This window comes from Lissotriton helveticus, chromosome 3_1 (genome assembly GCF_964261635.1).
Source record: "Lissotriton helveticus chromosome 3_1, aLisHel1.1, whole genome shotgun sequence".
NCBI classification, from domain to species: Eukaryota; Metazoa; Chordata; class Amphibia; order Caudata; family Salamandridae; genus Lissotriton; species Lissotriton helveticus.
Window position 1 is genome coordinate 365553311 of NC_136061.1, and position 19847 is coordinate 365573157.

The window sequence follows — 19847 nt, forward strand, 5'->3', positions numbered from 1 at the left end:
TATACCGCGCCCCGGCGCACGTAACCCAGCTCTTGCACGAACGCCAGCTCCTCTTCAGCTGGTTTCTACTTCTCCGGCGCACACTTCTCAAGGGCCGCCATCTTTGCTACCTACTGCATCTACTTCTACGACTTTGCCTACAGCTCCAGCTATTGTCTATGATACTACGTCTGCTACTACTTCAACTTCCTCTGCTATTGCCTCTACTTCTTCTTTGCCTCAGCCTGTTTTTTCCGATGCACTTGCTCCTCCGCAAGGTTCTCCTTCTATTAGACAAAGAGTGACAGGTACCGTCACTGGTCTGCTTTCACCTTTCTTCGGGTCGCCTAAAACGACCCCTAAAACAGAAGATAGACAGTTACGTAGTCAACTGCCTGATTACGAGGAAAGAAAAGTGCTGAATGAACTAGCCCGTAAATGGATTACGGATACTGTTAGATATGATGTTCAGTCTGTTATGGAAGTTTTCCGTCAATGGAATGCACCCACTCAGAGATACGTATTCGAAGAAATGTGTGTATATCTGGGCGAAGATGTGAAGACAAATGATCCCAAATACACAATGAACGAACTATGGCGTACACGCTTTAAGTTCTATGAAGGTATGATTATAGGTGCAGATGTTGAGAAAGCGATAGAGTTATTGCTCTCTTATAGGAGTAAGGGAAATGTCTCTAGATCATGTCACGAAGACGATGCACCAGGCGGGAAAAGAGCGAGACAGTACCCCATGAGAGAGGTTCCTCCGGTTTGGAGGGAAGGTGATGCGAATGCAAATCCACCAATTCTGCCTCATTTCCAGCGTGTATGGGTACATGTCCCCTGGAAAAGATCCGATGTCTTAGCACTCAAGCAGACACTGCCTGATCCTCGTAAAAACCCGACTGGGTATTATAAGGAGTTATCACAAACTGCAAGCTCATGTATAATGAATTTAGCGGATATCGACATGTTGTTTGGGAACGTTGTTCCACATCCTCTATGGAGCAAAATACGTCATACGAACCACGACCAAGAACTAGGTGACTCATGGGCGAACATTGCAGCTATAGATACTAGACAAATTGGTGGTTCTAAACCTGAACCGTTAATAGCTGAACTTCCCGGTAGAATTATCGCGTACATGAAAACCATAATGCCTGAAGTACGCGTAAACTGGGACAAGCTATCTGCGTGCAAGCAGAAGAAAGATGAGAATGTGTCTGACTTTTTCACAAGATTTGAGGAGACTTTCACCGATCATAGTGGTCAGGATATGGCTACCGAGGGTGGTCAAAGATTGTTTGTAGACAAATTCGTACATAATTTAATCCCTGAACTGTGTAATAAACTGAAAGATTCAGAGAGTGCTTGGGCTGTCTCTACGTCAGCGCAAATTTTAGCTACAGCCCAGTACTATGAAAATAGGCGCAAAGACGAGCTAGATAAAGTCGACAAAAAGACAAAAGATTTAAAAACTAAAGTTCTTCTCCAGCAAGCCTATCCGCCTCGTACGACTAGTCAGCCCAATTACCAACAACAACAGCAGTATTCGAGAAACGCGCAAGGAAACGAGTTTTCCCATCAGCATATTGCTTATGGCCCGAATCAATGTGCGTATTGCAAAGAAGAGGGTCACTTTAAAGGTAATTGTCCGGCTCTTGCGCGACGTTCGAGCGGTGCTTCAGGTGTAAGGGGAAGAGGTGTTCAACATGCCCCTAGAGGTAGGGGCCGTGGAAATTTCACCCAGAATACAACTTCTTTTCCGCCTCAGAATTCGATGAACAGCTTTGACCAACAGAATAATGCGTCGTCCAGGTCAGCTCAGTACTATGCTGACGACTATTACACCGAACACGAAAATGAGGATAACGATTGCTAGGACAGCCATGGACAAAGAGAGGGAGTTGTTTCAGTTCCAGTAGATCAGAATGGACCTTATGTCAAGGTAATTACCTCAGGAGTGTCAGAGCCATTTCTGCTGGATACTGGTGCTACAAAAAGTTCTATCATGCACTCGAAACTTCCTGGCGCACCTTTGTCTGGCGAAATGAATGTTTCAGTAGGTTTCTCTGGCGCCCCTGTTAGAAACCCGATCTCCAGTCCTATATCTCTTTCTATTGGCCCGTGCGAATTAGAAGCACCCCTCATTCTTACAACAGGTTGCGGTGAAAATTTGTTAGGTTTGGATTTGCTAAAAAGGTTATATGCGACTTTGTACTGTTCCCCCTTGGGAGTACAACTTACTTTAGGTAAGAAAGTCATTTCTCCAATGTATTTGTCAAAGGACAATATTCCGACTGAATTGTCATCACTTCCTGATATACTTTGGGCTAATGGCTCTAATGATGTAGGTCGTTTGGAGATAGCACCGTATGTCATAACATTGAAAGCCAACGTTAGGTTGCCACGTATTCCCCAATACAAAATATCTAGCGAATGCGAAAATGCATTATTGACGATTGTTTAGGACCTGATTGATAAAGACGTCATCGAAGAAACAACAGGAAATGTTTGTAACAGTCCAGTTCTGCCCGTCTTAAAGCGTACTGATCCTTTACAACCGCCTGTGTACAGGTTCGTGATCGACCTCAGAGAAGTGAACAAGATAGTTATCCCACAGTTTCCAGTTTTCCCCGACATTATTGTTTTATTAACGATGGTTCCAGCTTCAGCAAATTGGTTCTCGGTGATCGACCTGAAGAACGCTTTCTTCAGCATCCCGATTGCCGAGGAGAGTAGAGATATTTTTGGATTCAATTTAGGAGGACGAAGCTTCCGCTTCAAGTGCGCTCCTCAAGGCTACTGCGAAAGCCCATCAATATTCAGTCAGGCCCTGAAAACACAACTAGATACGATTATTCTACCGAATGGTTCAACTCTGATTCAGTACGTAGACGATCTGCTGATCGCTGCAGACACTGAAGAGATTTGCAAGAAAGCTACGTTATCATTATTACGTAACTTATGTGACATGAAGCACAAAGTCTCTCTTTCCAAACTACAATTTTGCCGACAAGAGGTAACCTACTTAGGTCACATCTTGTCGAAGGAGGGAAGGAGACTGACACCAGAAAGAATACAGGCAATTGCAGAACTGAGTGCCCCAAGGACACAGAGAGAGGTTCGAGCCTTCTTGAGCATTATATCGTACTGTAGACAATGGATACCGAATTTCTCACTACTAGCTAAACCCTTGCTGGCACTACTCTGCAAAGACACGCCAAATCCTATGCCTTGGTCTGAAGATTGCCAGACGAGTTTCCACAAGTTGCGTGATGCATTATGTTCGGCTCCTGTGTTGGGAAACCCCAACTACAGTAAGCCTTTTACATTATATGTCCATGAGAAGGAAGGTTGTGCATTATCAGTTTTAACACAACATTTTGGGGACAGACAGCGCCCATGCGCGTATTTTTCGGCAACTCTAGACCCTGTGGCTAAAGCCCTACCAAGTTGTCTGAGGGCTACCGCCGCAGCAGCTGTCTGCATCCGACAATCCGCTGGATTAGTCATGAATAATACTCTGATCGTTATGGTTCCGCATGCAGTAGACATTTTACTAAACAGGACGAAGACACAACACCTTACTAGCGCTCGACTATCCAGTTACGAACTTACACTGCTAGCAAGTCACATCCACATAAAGAGGTGTGATACACTGAATCCCGCAACGTTATTACCCATTCCGACAGAAACAGACAAGATTGATAACCATGACTGCTGTTTTAGGACAGAAGAAGAGACAAAAGGGAGAGTAGACTTACAGGACACTCCCCTTCCTGAATGCAACGATACTTTATGGGTTGATGGTTCATGTTTCAAGCTGCCGAATGGTGATACGACTGCAGCATATGCCGTAACGACATTACACACCATTATAGAGACCGCGCGCATTTCCCATAATTCTGCACAAGCTGCAGAGCTAATTGCGCTTACCAGAGCATGTGTGTTAGCGAAAGGAAAGCGAGTGAATGTGTACACTGACAGCCAATACGCCTTTGGTGTGGCTCACAGTTTTGGGAGATTGTGGCGTGAACGTGGGTTTCTTACGTCACATGGTGCAAAGATACAACATGGTCAGTTAGTTAATGAACTCCTCGAGTCACTGACCTTGCCACTACAAGTTGCAATTGTAAAATGCAGTGCACACAAAAAGATTCAGGATGATGTTGGCCGCGGGAATGCATTTGCAGACGAGGTTGCGAAAGAGACTGCAAGGAACACAATGAGTCGGATGTATGTTGTAGGTCCCGCTAGATGGATTACTGATGTGGGAATGTGTGAGGACACCATCGAAAGCGTGAAATGTATACAAGCCGAGGCAACTGAGAAAGAGGTGAATGAATGGAGAGAAAGTAAGGGTAGGTTAGATGCGAATGGTTGTTGGGTCGAATTGTCAGAACACCAGCGATGGCTATTACCTAACGCCTATGTACTTGCAGTAGTAACAATGGCTCATGGATTTGCGCACATCAGTTCGAAAGGAATCTGTAAAGCATTGGCCCCAGTATGGCAAAATAGCAATATCCCGAAATATGCAGAGAATGTGGTCAGAAACTGTATGGTGTGTTTGAAGCACAATCCCGGTAGGGGAACCCCAACTCCAGCTGGTCATTTTGCGGCTCCAACGTATCCGTTCGAGGTTTTGCAGCTCGATTTCATTCACATGGAGAGATGCAACAATCCGAAGTATGTGCTCGTTGTTGTTTGCGCTTTCTCCAGGTGGGTGGAAGCATACCCCCTTAAGGACAATACTGCCTTGTCAACTGCCAAAGCCCTTGTCAAAGAGTTCTTCCCGAGATTCGGCATGCCTAGAATCGTCTGGAGTGATAATGGAAGTGAATTCGTAGGACGCGTGATGAAGAGAGTGTGTGAGTGTTTAGGCATACAACAAAAGTTTCACTCTGCGAATCACCCCCAATCAGCTGGATTAGTAGAATGCTACAATGGCACTTTAAAGCTCAAATTAGCCAAGATCCAAGCCTGTACAGGTCTTAAATGGCCTGACGCCTTGCCCCTAGCACTCTTGTCAACCAGAATGACCGTCCATTCCAGGTTAGGACTTAGCCCCCATGAGATAGTGTTTGGCCGCCCAGCCAACGTCTGGGGCGTGCCAAGGCCAAAGAAACTCAGCGAAATAGAGCACCCCGTACTGCTTGACTATTTGTGCGAATTAACAACTAAATTGCGTGTTTTACACCAACAGGTTCACAGTTCCTCTCCGCCAGCCTCTGATGATCCAGGTCACTCCATCGCACCCGGCACATGGGTCTTGGTGCGGAATTTCCAGCGCACAAACAACGGACAGCCGAGGTGGACCGGACCGTACCTGGTACTTCTTTCCACGAGATCAGCTGTTCGGGTGGAAGGCAAAAAGAACTGGGTGCACGGGACCCATTGTAAACGGGTCCCTCTGCCCCTTCCATACGACCGGTGGGTCAACGAAGGAATTGCCGACTCCGAGACAGAATCCATACCTCGCTTCATCCCTTTCAGCGATGCACGTTTAAAAGAAACTGGTACCGAAAAGGAGAGTGATCATATTTTACAAGGACTTGTGCCACCGTCAATGCAGTTGGACACTTCAGAACCTAAGACATTGTTTGAAGACCACACCGTACCTGGGAAACAACAATATAATCTAAGGTCAAGACAAAGAGACTAATAAAAAGCAAACCAATGTGATTTCCCTTCCCTAAGAACTATTTTTGATTTTTCAGCTCTCTCACTCTCAGGAAACTTGCTCATTTTTGATTTTCGAACCGCCATCCGGTTCTGCTGCTAGGGTCGCGGTTGAAGTCTGGGGAGTGCAACTGGGGACGTCTAGGTCAACGGTTCTGGTTGGTCCAAGGGAGTTACCCCGGACTGAACAGAGCGCACTCCCTGGCAGAACCAACCTACCACCGCGGGCAGCAACTAGAGGATGGAGTTTCCTAGGGTAAAGAGACCTACCAGACTCACGAACTTTGAAAGACAATTATGCACTGTACTGGCCAAAAGAAGGTTTTTGATAACGTGTATTTTAATGTTGTGTAGCATAACGATGTTTTTGACTGGTTATACTCTATTCGTATTCCAAGTTACTTTTTCAAATGACACCCGGCCACCGCCTCCTCCTACTATCTCTCCACACTACTTTCACCCTCTACCTGAACACGAGTCTGCCAGAAGACTCGAATTTGTAAATAACTCATTCATCCAACTTCTACACCAACACCAGTCCATAATGAACACATCGAACTGTTGGATATGTGGACTCACACAACGGATAAGGGTATCCCACACTTCATCCTGCCATTCAGTTATTATGGTTCTCTGTGGGCTTTCCAGACAATGTTCCTATTCGCCCTAGAACCATACCCGACCCGTTCTACTGAGAGTGATTCCAGTAACAAGGCACTAGTAGCAGGGATAAGAAATATGAGTAGAGAGTTCGACACCTATCTTACGATTCCCAAAGATGAACTCACTCCGTACACTCGTTGGAACGTAACTAAATATGGGGTTTACCTGAGTAAGAGCCAGACAGCAAAGAAATCCCGCCCAGTTTGGATAGTACCCAACCGAGGTCACTTATGTTTACAAGGTATCGGCAGGGATCCCAAAGCGCAATTAGGAAAGAGTATATGCACGGAAACCTATGTGTTCACTTCCCGAACTTCCCCTATACTATTAGCAGCCAAAGGCACGTATTTCGTCTGCCATGACCAAGCCTACACCTGGTTGCCCCCTGACTTCTCAGGTACATGTTTTATCTCATTTCTGCTGCCTCCCACCTACACGGCCTGAGCAGATTACCATCGGACAAGGACAGCTAGAGGGGTCGTGAGTAAAGACGACACCGCGGGTCAGGAATTCGCTGACTTCGCAAAGGGTTTTCTGCCATTTTGGGGGCCTATGGTGAACAGCAGGAATATTCGCCAGTTATCGAGGATAGTTGAATCCGCCGTGATTACAACGGCTGGAGCCCTTGGCAATTTGACGACCGAACTTCAGTCGAATCGACTTATGACCCTTCAGAACCGAGTTGCCCTAGATATCATACTCGCCGATCGTGGTGGTGTGTGTAGAGTGATCCAATCCAGTTTTTGCATTTTCATCCCTGATAACGCACCGACAGTGTACCTGGCCATCTCTAAGCTACACGAGATATCTGGTTCCCTTCACGTAGAAAAAGGGGACTGGTCCTTACTAGGGTGGTTCTGGGAACTGATCGCTACCTGGGGATGGAAAACACTGATCTTCATTGGGATGATCTTAGCACTTCTGTTTATGTTCTGCCTGTGTGTACAGTGCACTCCTGCACTATGTGGCCTCTGTGCTACCTCATGTGTACGGAAGCCTGTGTCAAGGGACAAACTGAGCAACAGAATGATGCTACAGCAGCATCTCCACGAATTCCTTCATACAGATTTAGACTCGGATTAACATGAATTATTGCCTTATATGAGGGCAAAAGGAGGGTCTGTGGTTCTGAAATTCTGGACCCTACCGTTGTCCCGGTATGGAGGTCCAATACCCGTGTCCCGAAACATCAACGTACCATGACGAATTTTGTGTCGACGAACCGATAATGATTAGGACATCATTCCTATGCATTTTCGTCATGATCGAGGTATGCTAGCACCCCTGAATCGTAGTTTCCGTCCCGACCCCTCAGACTCCATTTTGTAAACGGTATCCATCTTGTGTCTTGCCCTCATGATAAGTCAATTAAAGGTCGAGCTTGATCTAAAAGGACACGCCCACCTTCCCTGACTCCCCCCTGACCTGTCCCAACTGACTCCCTTGCCTCCAGCCAAACCTGTTTGGGCAGCTCCTCGCCCAGTGGCCAAACACGATAGCATCAATGCACAACATACCACAAACCATTCACCGCGTACAGATCATGTTTTCTACACACATACACACCTGTCCACGCTCCCTGTTTATGGCCAGTTTTATGACTAGGAGGTGCCTTCTTTTATTGGGGCTTCACCGATATCTGATGGGAGTTCCGGGCCTGGCTAGGTAATCTATCACGAATTGGACATCTAAAATACGGGCTTGCCTACATGACTTCGCTCTTTTGTATTATTGTAGAAATATGTGTATAGCCATATCATAAACTCAAGAATTCTTGCTTGCAGCTATTATTTCTGTATATAAGGAGAAGGCTGGTTCTGTAAAAACGAACAGTCTCCTGAGAACACATGACCCATGTTTGTCGTGCTTCTAGGACACCTGTTACTTGGTAGCTGCCAATAAAACTTGATCTCTGACTGCGACTAGAAGACTCCGTGTTTCTGTGGTCCGGAACAGGGAGAACTCAGAGGTCTTCGGGTGTTATCCCCTGGCACCAAACGGGTTCCTAAAAACCCGTTACCTCACTTCCATCCATCATTTCACTCATCAATCCCTCCATCCACCCTTTCACTCATCCTTCCATCCACCCTTTCACCCTATCCATCCGTACACTCATCCATCCACTCTTCTACTCATCCATCCATTCACTCACCCATCCAGCCATCCTTTCACATACTCATCCATCCTCCCAGTCACTCATCCTTCCACCCCTTCACCCTTTCAGTCTTCCATTGATCCTCCCTTTCCTGCTCCATCGACCCTATCACTTACCCATCCTTCCTTTCATCCATCCACCCACCCATCCATCTACTCATCAACTCACAAATCCATCCATTGACCATATCACTCATTAATCCTTTCTCTCGTCCATCCACCCTTTCACTCCTTCACTCATCTGTCCATCTTTTTGTCCATCTATCCTCCCTTTTACTCAATCATCCACAGTGGCGGCCGCTAAATTTTGAAGGGAGGTGGGCGGACGGGACACACACACACCCACATACACATAAAACTCACAACCAGGCACTCACACGTGTGCACACACACATTAACACATTCATTCACAACACACTTTCCTAAACATTCATACATGCACGCATGCATGCACCAAACAATTTAAAAAGAAAATAAATTACACTTACCTTCAGCCAGCTCTGCACAGCCTAGTCGGTTCAGAAGGCTTGGGACTGCTGCCTTCCCTCAATGGCTGACCTCAGCAAATGAGGGAAGGCAGCAGTCCCAACGTCATCACAGAGTGGGATTGGGTCAGTGAGACTACTGACCCCACCTCACTCTGTGATGAAGTGTCACTGATTGACACGCGACCCTAGGCGCTTCAGGGCTTATAACTGAAGCACCCAGGTGCGAGGCAATCAGTGACTCTACCCCTCGTCACTGAGGGGAGGGCCTCAGTAACCTTTGCTGAGCTGAGAACGCTACGCCCAACGGAGCTCTGACTTTCTCAGCCCAGCAAAGTTCATTTCAGGCACCCAGGAGCCAGCGCTAAATGCCCAGGTCTATCTCCTGGCTGCTTAAACTGAAAGTGAACAGTGTCTGTTAGGCTGGCTTTTTTTGAGCCTGACAGACACTGTTCCTATGGGAGAAAAAGGTGGAGGGGCGTGGCCCTTCCGCCCGAGTGGACCAGACGCCCCTGCTCATCCATCCTTACATCCACCCTTTCACTCATCCAACCATCCATTCATCCTTTCACTTATCAAACCATCCATAATTTCACTCATCCATCCACCCATTCACTTGCCCATAATCCACCCTTTCACTCATCCATCCATCCATCCACTCATCCACCCTACCTTTTATCCATCCATCTACCCTTCCACCCATACATTCATCTATTTATCTTTTCTCTCATCCATCCTTCCACTCACTCATCCATCCTTTCTCTCATCATCCATTCAACCTTTCATTTATCCATTCACCCTTCAGTAATCCATCCACCCATCCCTTCATTTACTCACTCACCTACCTTTTCATATTAATTATGAACTGAGCCTCTGGCTGCAGTGTTGCAGACAGAAGAGGCCCATCAATAATTTCGCCCTTGCTGTAGTTCCTAAAGCAAAGGGTGAGGTAGGAGTAGGGTTCACAATGCCCTGCACATAGTCAATCTGAAAAAGTGGAAGTCGTGAGTCATGCATGATGCACAGGGCCAGGACGTGAGGTGACTGTGACATGGTGTTGTTTCCAGGGACTTAAGTGGGATGAAAAAACTGGGGGGTCTCTCAAAAGGGGGTGTTTGATGTAATTAAGAGCGTGGCTTAAAACACTTAAGCTAAAAATCTGTGCTTAGTATAGTGTACCACCCGACTGGTATTTTGTCTCTTCCGTCGTATCCAGATATAAAACACAAGTAACGTTACACCTATAAAAAGCCAGAACTATTGGCTTTGTCAATGGTTGTTAGTGGTATAAAATACAAAAGCAGCAACCATGACTTCGTTGAATATAATATTGAAAATGCATCAGTTCTAAAATGACGAAAGTGTGAAAAAATTCTAGTCGGTTCTTGTTAACTTCTTTCATCAGCTTCTTTTCTTAAACTGGATTCTCACCTAGCAGCATTTGCACATTTCTTCCATCTGACAGAATGCCCTGCCCTAGCCGGAAGCTGGTGGAGGCCCACAGCATGCTTTACATCCCAGACTGGCCCATTGTCATTCTGTATGTGGCAATCAGTCGCATACAGAATGACAAAGGGCAGGGTGGGACTACTCTTGTGCTCCAAGGAGGAGAGCAAGGCGGCCCCATCAGGGAATTGAGGCTACATGCAGGGGAACAGTGCTGTTACCAGCAATGTCCAAAATTACGGACAAAAGGCGTCTAAAAGGGATCATCACAGACAACGAAGCTGAGATCCAAGTTACAGACGGTCCGTTAAATTTATGGACGTTTGGTCACCATATTTACCCCGGCTCGTGGCAAGCAGTATGTGGATGTGTTAACACATTGGAATTGGTGTTTCTGTTTGGTTTACAGCCAGGGAAAAAACACAGTCCCACATGGTATTTACCCATTTTGTAGGGTTTACATTAAAATTGCATAGTACTGGGCGGATTTACCTCAAAGTAGCGGTAACTTGGCAAAATCCTCCCAAGTACTGTGCAGCTGGTTATTGGGGCAGACAACATTGATTTTAGATAAAAAAAATGCAAGCATTGGCAATATTTGGCTTTTATATATCGTAAAGATATTCATTAACCAGAGCAATACATAGGTAGAGTAGCTCACGAGGATCAGGAGCACATCTCTTACACACTGCCCAGTTTCATCCCGGCCTTCCATGTATACCAAAAACAAGCATTTGCAATGCAATATGTCTCGCATTTGCGAGAGTTTGAGGTATAGGCATTGTAAATGACAATGCCTTTTATTTATGGGTTGGTTTTTAAAACAGATAAATAAAAGGCATTTTCACTTACAATGCCAATAGCTTAAACTTTTGCAAATGCTTGTAAAAGCGCCTCACTTTAATGACGTCCCGCCCCTATCTTTAGATGCGGCTCTTCTAAAGGAAGGTGTGTGGCCGCCATTAAAGTGAAAGCGCGGTATAGGACGCTTTAGCAACAAAAAAAAGCATGTGTTTGCCAAGTTGGTGCTATTGGTAATAAAAATGTAAAAGCGGGCGCCATGCTGAAACCATAGCGCAGTACCTGGAGAAAAAGCGGGCACCCTTGCAGGAAAGCGGTTTGTGCCTCCACTAGGGGAAAATCATTAAAGAAAAGAGTGCTCACACACTGTAGATAAAACAGGCCATGTAACAACACAAGTAAATAGTCCAGTCCTTATGGGAGGTCACAAATGCAGACAAGGCGGTACTAAGGAGGGGCTATTAAGCCTATTCATGAATCAAATGCAACCATTTAAAAACAACAGTAACAGGAGCCAATTGAAAAGATGGACATAAAATCGGAAGAGCTTCTAGTCCATACCTGAATAGAGCATGCCTCACGGAGCAGCACACGGGCTGCCCAGGCTCAACCTGAACAGTGTCAGAGTGGCCGTTGCAGTCATGGGGCGTTTGCTGGGAGGCTGGAAGGGTGGGGACCAGTTTTGTTACGGGGACCGGTTTTGCAGCGATGCTGCAATATCAACCCCAGTAACAAAAGCAGCAGTGCTGGGGGCCGGTTTTGTAGGCACCAGTGCTTCATGTCTGCCCCAATCCCACCCCCGACTCACCACCCTCCCACCAGTCTGACAAAATTGCCAGGGCTACTTTGGGTTCCCAGTCCAGCCCTGGCAATGCCCATAGTGCTCAAAGGGCTTCAGCTACCCCTACCCCAGTGCCGCTCCCTCTTACTCCCTCCCGTCATGTCTCTTGGCTTCCAGGACACGTATAGTTCTTCAGCTGATGTGTGCTGAACTGCACTGAAGATGGGGCCTCAGTGACAGCTACACGCAAACTATTTTATACTTAGTGCATCCCGAGGTTGTGTAGTGTGTTTATCTAGAGACCTGTATCGATACTCCAATTTCTGACCCTTGTCCGGTTATAAATCAATAATATCCTTACAACGGCACAGAAACCAGTTTCATAAATTAGTCATAGCGCATGCTGTCACATTAAGCAAGCACTATTCCTCCAGTCCCCTAAAAAGCACACCGAGTTCTCTAAACAAACCAAGCCTCCAGCAAACCTGGGAAATCCCCGCTGCTATTGTTTTGATTTCGTTTGAGAACTCCTGTAAAGAATGTAAGAACGACCAGTTCTTAATTGACGTCTTATGTCCATCCTTACGTCAAACCCGGCACCTCTCAGGTATAAATATACCGACACTGCCCTAAGTAAAGACACGGTGGTGATGAGCTTGGAGCAGCGACTACTTGCCGGAGAGCCCAGCTGATGCGAGAGCCCACGGACGCTGCCCCTCCCCTTTTGACGCGCTGAGGAAGACGCTGCCTTTCCTCTTGCCGAGGAATCCAGCCTCCAGCGTTTCCAGCTTGCCCTCGCGGGTAACTGGGATACCGAGTCCTGAGAAAGAGATACCAGCCCTCCTGCCTTCTAAATCCCAGGTACTGAACTGACTAACCCCTTACAGAGAATTCTTGAGTCAGACTCTTGGCAAAACAAACTTAACTTAAACTGCTACTTACTTACTCCCTCCCATGTATTAGGCTTAGGTCAGGTACACCGGGGTAGGCGTAGTTAGAAGCACCAGTTGAGTACGATTAGTCAATGTATATATGTATGTATATCTTTTATCCATTTTAAAGTAACATATGGCTAAGAAACCATATCAATGCTTTTACAGTATTATTTTATAATCCTGCTTTTACTGTATGCACTTTACTTAGCTATAAGTATTACAATTGTAGCGATTCATTTCTCTTGTATGAGAAAAGAGACTGATCAATAAATAACACCTTTTATTGAAAACGCCCGTTTCTTCTTTTCTCTACAATCTGGTGAAACTAAGTATGCACGTATGGACTGAGTAAAATAGCTGTCTTTTGTTTTCACACGACTCTAGAGATATACTCTTGATCAGGGAGAGCAAAGTTGTCATGTTCTATGGTTGTCAGAAACTAAATCCCTTCTTGTCTATCCAGGGAGGTTAAACTCCTCCTCGCCTATTCGAGAAAGTTTCTAGTGAACTCTGAGCTAGCTGGCACACAAAACTTAAGTCTAATATCGTCAGTAGAAGACCTAGTTAACCTCTGTCCTACGTCTATACTATTGAAGATATTATTTCAATGCGCAGAGCCTATTGGGAATATAGGAACTACACTACATGGCGCCCAACGTTTGGTAAGGCGATAAATCTAACGCAAGGCATTAGAGTAACTCAGTCGTGCTTTTTCACACAGACCCTTTCTCCCATAAATACTCCAAAGACGTCTGGAGTGGGTCAAAGGTTAAAAATCCGCCAAACTTAGTAGGAGGAGACACCTATGTATGTTTTTTTGGTTTATTCAACGTTGAAGGATACAGTGTTCCAAAATATTGTGCACCTAATCTTTGTTTCCTTGGAAACCTGATCTGCAACAAAAACCTTCCTGTCAGTAAAATGTCAGACGGTGAAGGAGAGAGGGAGACAGCTAGATTAGCAGCTCAACTCCTAGCGGAAGACACAAGTCTCCTACAGCAGGACCCGGATGCAATAATCATCCCGGTCAGCATAAGAAAAACTATAACACTTAAACTTAAAGAAAATGGACTAACACCAAGAGGTGGTACAGTCATATTCGTAATTGAGGCACACGAATATCGGCAGACAGAGGTATTCTATTCATGGATAAACTTTCCAGCGGCAAACGCTGTCACAAAAGAGTTCCACTATTATAAAATAGAGGAACCTCCGGATGACTACACTCCTTTCGAGGAGGTGGAAATCCCATTAAAATACCAAGAGCACCTGCTCTGGTTTAAAGGCGCCCTAAAACATAATAATCATATCACCAGGCTCGGTCCACTAGGTAGACCAGGAGCAACATGGCCAGTTCTAGCCGGCTACACACCACATCCAGACATTGAAAAAATGTCAATACCAGAACTTTTAGCACAGCTAAAACAACTGATTAAAATACACAGACAATTAGTCCAATATGTAATGCGGACTTCAACAGTCCAACCAGCTATTAAAATTCCACATCTGACCCCTCATCAGGGGAACACAAATAAAATCACACCACAGAACATACAATCATGTCTGGGTAAAGTACCCATAAAACGGGAACAAATTCCATTCTGGTTAGCACAGAAAATCACTCAAATAGAGGCAGTATTTCTGGATACTACCCCTACTGAGAAACACAGAATTTGACTATCTGCCTTCCAATGGGGATCGCACCACATGTGGAGGACTGTGACACTTGGGGCACAGTCTTTGCTTCCATTTACACAAAAACACATGGTGTTCTGTCCATGGCGGTAATACCAGATGTGCTAAAACAGATTCAAAATGAATACGGTCCAGAACCTGCTTTAACTCTGGGTATGAAATTACAGAAAGACTTCAAGCAGGTCTCAGCTTTATTGTTATCCAACATAAAAGGAGAAGCAGCATCTGTGGCGATCCGCCAGAAGTTGAAAGAAACAGATATAGCAGAACAACCATTTGAACTTGCCAGAATCATAGAAAAATCCTATGAAGAACTAGGAAGAGATAGTTTGGGTGGGAAACCAGTGAAACCCCAACTAACTGAAAATCCTGAAAAGGTATTTATTAAGAATAATCTAACAGCTCCAAAAAAGAACTGGGATGGAAATAAACAGTCCACTCCCAAAGAAAAAAGATTCCAGTCCAGAGGAAGGTCTCCTCGGCGGAGAGAGAGATCTCCGGACCAAGGACACAAGTCTCCCCAGAGGGAGCCCTCTGAGAAAAAATACAACCTTAGAAATAGGGATAATTTGAAGAAACCTGATAGATATCAAGATATTGATACACGTCCCTCTCGATCTTTTCAGACTTCCTCGCAGAAATCGGAAAGAAGAGGGCGGTCAGAACAAAGGGAAGAGCACTTCAAGTCCAAAGACAAGGAGCCTGCTCATCAAAGTAAAAAGTTACAATTTCCAAAGAAGAAGGTAGCCAGTATTAAAGTGATCAAACATGCCGAGGATCCTGAGGACACAGCTGAAAAACGGAGAGTGGGCTCAGACAATGCTAGACAGCGCAGCAGAAGTGAGCATAGCTCGCAAGATCCTGATGAATCATCTGGAGACAGTGGACACAAATGAATACATTCAGGTGGAAACTGCAGACACCAGAGTTAGAAAACCTCATAAAATATACGAAATAACATTACGTATAGAGGGAGATAAGACTAGGAAAATAAGGGGTCTATTTTGGGATAATCTCTCCAAAGGCTATGACATCCTTTTAGCTGAAAAAGACTGGCCACCGGAGTTTGTCAGGGAGTGCCCTCATGGCGAAGAAATGATTATGCCTGCCTTCTCAAATCACATTCCAATTCATAAAAAATATACACTTGCAAGAAAGTGGGCAGTAGCCCAAGCTCCTGCATTATATAAAAACCATGTAGGATGGGATGAGGACTCACCTCCTCACAAAATCCAGTTAAAATCTCAACCAACTGCACAAAGGCAGTACCCAATTAAGCAAGAAGCTAAAAAACAGGTCAGGGAGATCTTAGATCAACTTGAATACCAGGGGGTGATTGAAACATGCACCTCACAAATGAACAATCCTTTGTTTCCTGTCTCCAAACCAGATGATTCATATTGTCTAGTTTTGGACTACAGACACCTTAACTCATGTTGCAAAACTTTTGCAGTACAAAACTCACACAGTGCAGCACTAATGAATAGCATAGTGCGCAAAAAATACAAAACAACATTAGACATCTCTAATGGATTCTTTTGTCAAAATATAGCACCTGAAAGCAGATATTTGACCGCTTTCTCAATAAATGGCTCACAGAAAAATTTCTGTCGTTTGCCACAGGGGTTCAAGAACAGCCCAGGATTATTCTCAGCGAGAGTAACAGAGTTACTACAAATGTATGATGATGAGGCATTATCTTATGTCGATGATATCTATCTAACAGATGATGACTTGGATACTCACTTGTAAAGAGTGAACACTATAATACTTGGGTTCGCAGCAGAGGGTTACAAATTCAACTTCAAGAAGTCAAGAATTGCCCATCTGACTGTCCTGTTTTTAGGATATGAATTATCAAGTGAAGGCAAAAGCCTGGCAGACAATTTCCTAGAGAAATGTGCCATAATCCAAGCACCAAGAACGCTGAAAAACTTACAATCAATTCTAGGTTTCCTGAATTTCGGTAGAACTTACATTCTAAATTATGCAGAGAGTTAAACCTCTCTATGACCTAATAAAACCAGATTTTAAAACAATCAATTGGACTCAAAAACACACAGAAATTTTGAGATCATTGCAAACAGACATGTTAGCTAAAACAAAATTGCAAACACGTGATAACACACGCAACCTTGTAATTCGGGTCATCCCAGGAAGATGCGGATTCACATACCTGACCTCTAATGAGGGAGAAACGGTACCAATAGCATACAAATCACATTTGTACACAAAAGCTGAAATAAAATTTAGCCCAACGGAAAAAATTCTAACAGCGGTACAGACTGCTGTAGCGAAAGAAAGATCCCTAGCACAAGGTAAACGAATAATCATCGTTACACCAATACCAGCCCTAGAGGCGGTAACAAAGGCAAGCATTCCAAATGCTAAAGCATTACATCCGAGATGGATACAGTGGGTTAATTCTCTTGCTGCAACAGACGTGGTATACGAATTTGATCCTAATTTAAAAACACAAGAATTTCTCCAATATGAATTTGAATGTACTCTGCCGACCGAAATCCTGCCTCTAGAACACTACGGCTGTATAATATATACAGACGGATCAGCACAGCCCGCAGTTGGGGGTAAACAAGCTTACAGTGCTGCGTGCGCGATCGTTAAAGGTCACTGGCACGGAGGAAAATTTAAACCACTGGTCACTAAAACACAATCTCTAGGAGATTGTACAGCTCAGCGAGCAGAACTACTAGCATTTAAGATGGAGCTTGAAAATACCGATCGTGAATTCCCCACACTCATAGTGTGCGATTCATATTATTGCGTGCAGTCTTATAATGAATACTTGCAGATCTGGGTTGAGAACGGTTTCAAAGACGCAAAAGGTGGCACAATCAAGCACAAAACGCTTTGGGAACAAGTAGTTCTTTTACAAAAGGAACTACAAAAGACTCACGTGATAGATACACTGAGTCATCAACGTGATGGCGTTCACGTTGCAGGGAATTCATTGGCTGATAAAGCAGCGAAGGCGGCTGTCCAAACGGCTTCCGTAGCCGCTATCACCCGGTCAAAAACAAAAATAGACAGCGAAATATTACAAGCTGTCAGCGCTACAGTAAAAAATGCGATAGAAACACTCCCGAAAGGCTTTCCAGTAAAGTACTCATACATAACTGATGCAAATAACGTTCCATTTGCTCGAATCCCTGGAGTGGGGGATAGGGCAATTCCAAACATGGAATATAGGTTAGGACTCATTATAGCGGCACACGAAGGGCTCGCTTCTGTACATGCTGGTGTTTCAGCCACAGTATCGCTATTAAAACAGAGATACTGGTGGCCACACATGAGAAGACAAACTAGGAACTTGGGGCCTCATTTATGAGGCCTTGCGTGAGTTTTGCGCTTCCGATGCGTCACTTTTTGTGACGCAAGGGCGGCGTAAAACATGCCTCCTGATGCCCACTATTTACAAAGTGACGCATCTAAGCAGATGCGTCACTTTGTAAACCCCTGCGCTACATTATACCTGCGTCAGGTATAATGTATGCAGAGGGGGCGTTCACCCGCAAAAAGCCTCGTAATAGTGACGCAGTGAAATCTATGAGATTTCACTGCGTCACTTTTAGGATGCTGTTGCGTCAAAATCTTGTGCCTGCCCCACAGCAGGCGTAAGACTGACGCAAGCCCTTTCACATGGGGCTTTCCCCATGTGAAAGGAAGCATTGCTGGAGTTGCGTCACTTTTGTGACACACTCCAGTAATGCGTCACTTTTGCGCCTACAGATACGTCAGAAATACTGACGTATCTGTAACTCCTTGCGACATGATGCGTCATATTATAAATATGACGCATCAATCATGTCTCAGGGAGAGCGCAGTGAAAAGTGACGCATCGCTGTTTTCACGCAGCGATGCGTCACTTTTCATAAATGAGGCCCTATGTTCTAGAATGCGAAATATGCCAAAGGATGAAGGTATCACCCGTGAAACGACCAGCACAGACGCCCCTTCTAATCTCAGATAAACCATTAGCATGTGTTTACCTGGACCACTGCGGTCCCTTACAAAGGGATGGCAACTATAAATATATCATGGTCGCAGTGGATTCATGTACGAGATTTATTTGGATGTGGCCCCAGCGCTCGGCTGACGCCAGAACTGTTATATAAGATTTGCGAGTCTTTATCGGCACATACGCAATTGGCATGCTACATTCTGACCAGGGTCCTGCTTTTTAGCTCTCGAGCTTATAAGGAGGCCATGACCAGCATGGGCATTGCATTGCGGTACTCTTGTCCCTTTCATCCTGAGGGAAACGGAATTGTGGAAAGAAAAAACCGTGACATAAAGCAATCCATAACAGCAAAGGTATTAGGTTCGGGAGCTGGGTGGGTCAAACATTTAATAAGTGTCCAACGTAGTCTTAATAATCTGCCAAGAAATTCTCTGAGAGGTCTCAGTCCGTACGAACTATTGGTTGGGACTAGAATGTTAATCCAGAACCTCGATAGTCAAACTTCAGTGGTAAAAGAAAAATGCCGTGATATCAAAGATCGTGTGGCTATTTTACAGGACTTAAATGAAACAAGAAAAGACCTGAGCAACATAAAGTTTAAACAACAGCCAACAACCACTGAAGAGAAACCACCTGTCCCAGCAAGGCCTGTCTGGATTCCAGAAATCGGGGATCTGGTCAGAGAGAAAATAACGGTGAAGAAGGAATTTGAAATGAAATGAAATGAAATGAAATGAAAAATTGCATTTGTATAGCGCATAACTGCCCTGAGGCCTCGCAGCGCTTGAAGATGAATAGTTTAGCGCAGGCACAGGGCAGATCAGCAGGATTTTGCAAACAAATGCGTTTTAAAGGCCTTTCTGAACGACAGGAGGTTGCTATTTCCTCGGATGGCGAAAGGGAGGGCGTTCCAGAGTCTGGTCGCCGAATGGGAGAAGGAGCGGCCACCCCAACGGGCTTTGTTGATTTTATAGGAGGTGGCCAGTTGCAAGGTACCAGACCGAAGGGGGCGTGCTGGAACATAGGGCGTGACCAGAGGGTGCAAAATCGCTGGGCCAACCCGATGAAAGGATTTGTGCAGAATGCACAAAGCCTTAAACTGCACTCTGGCAGCCATCGGAAGCCAATGGAGGTCTTTCAGAGCCTTCCTCGACGACTGCCGACGGGACAGATTGAACAGTAGGCGGGCCGCACTGTTTTGTGTGACCTGAAGCCTCTGAAGTACCGAGGCCGGTGCTCCC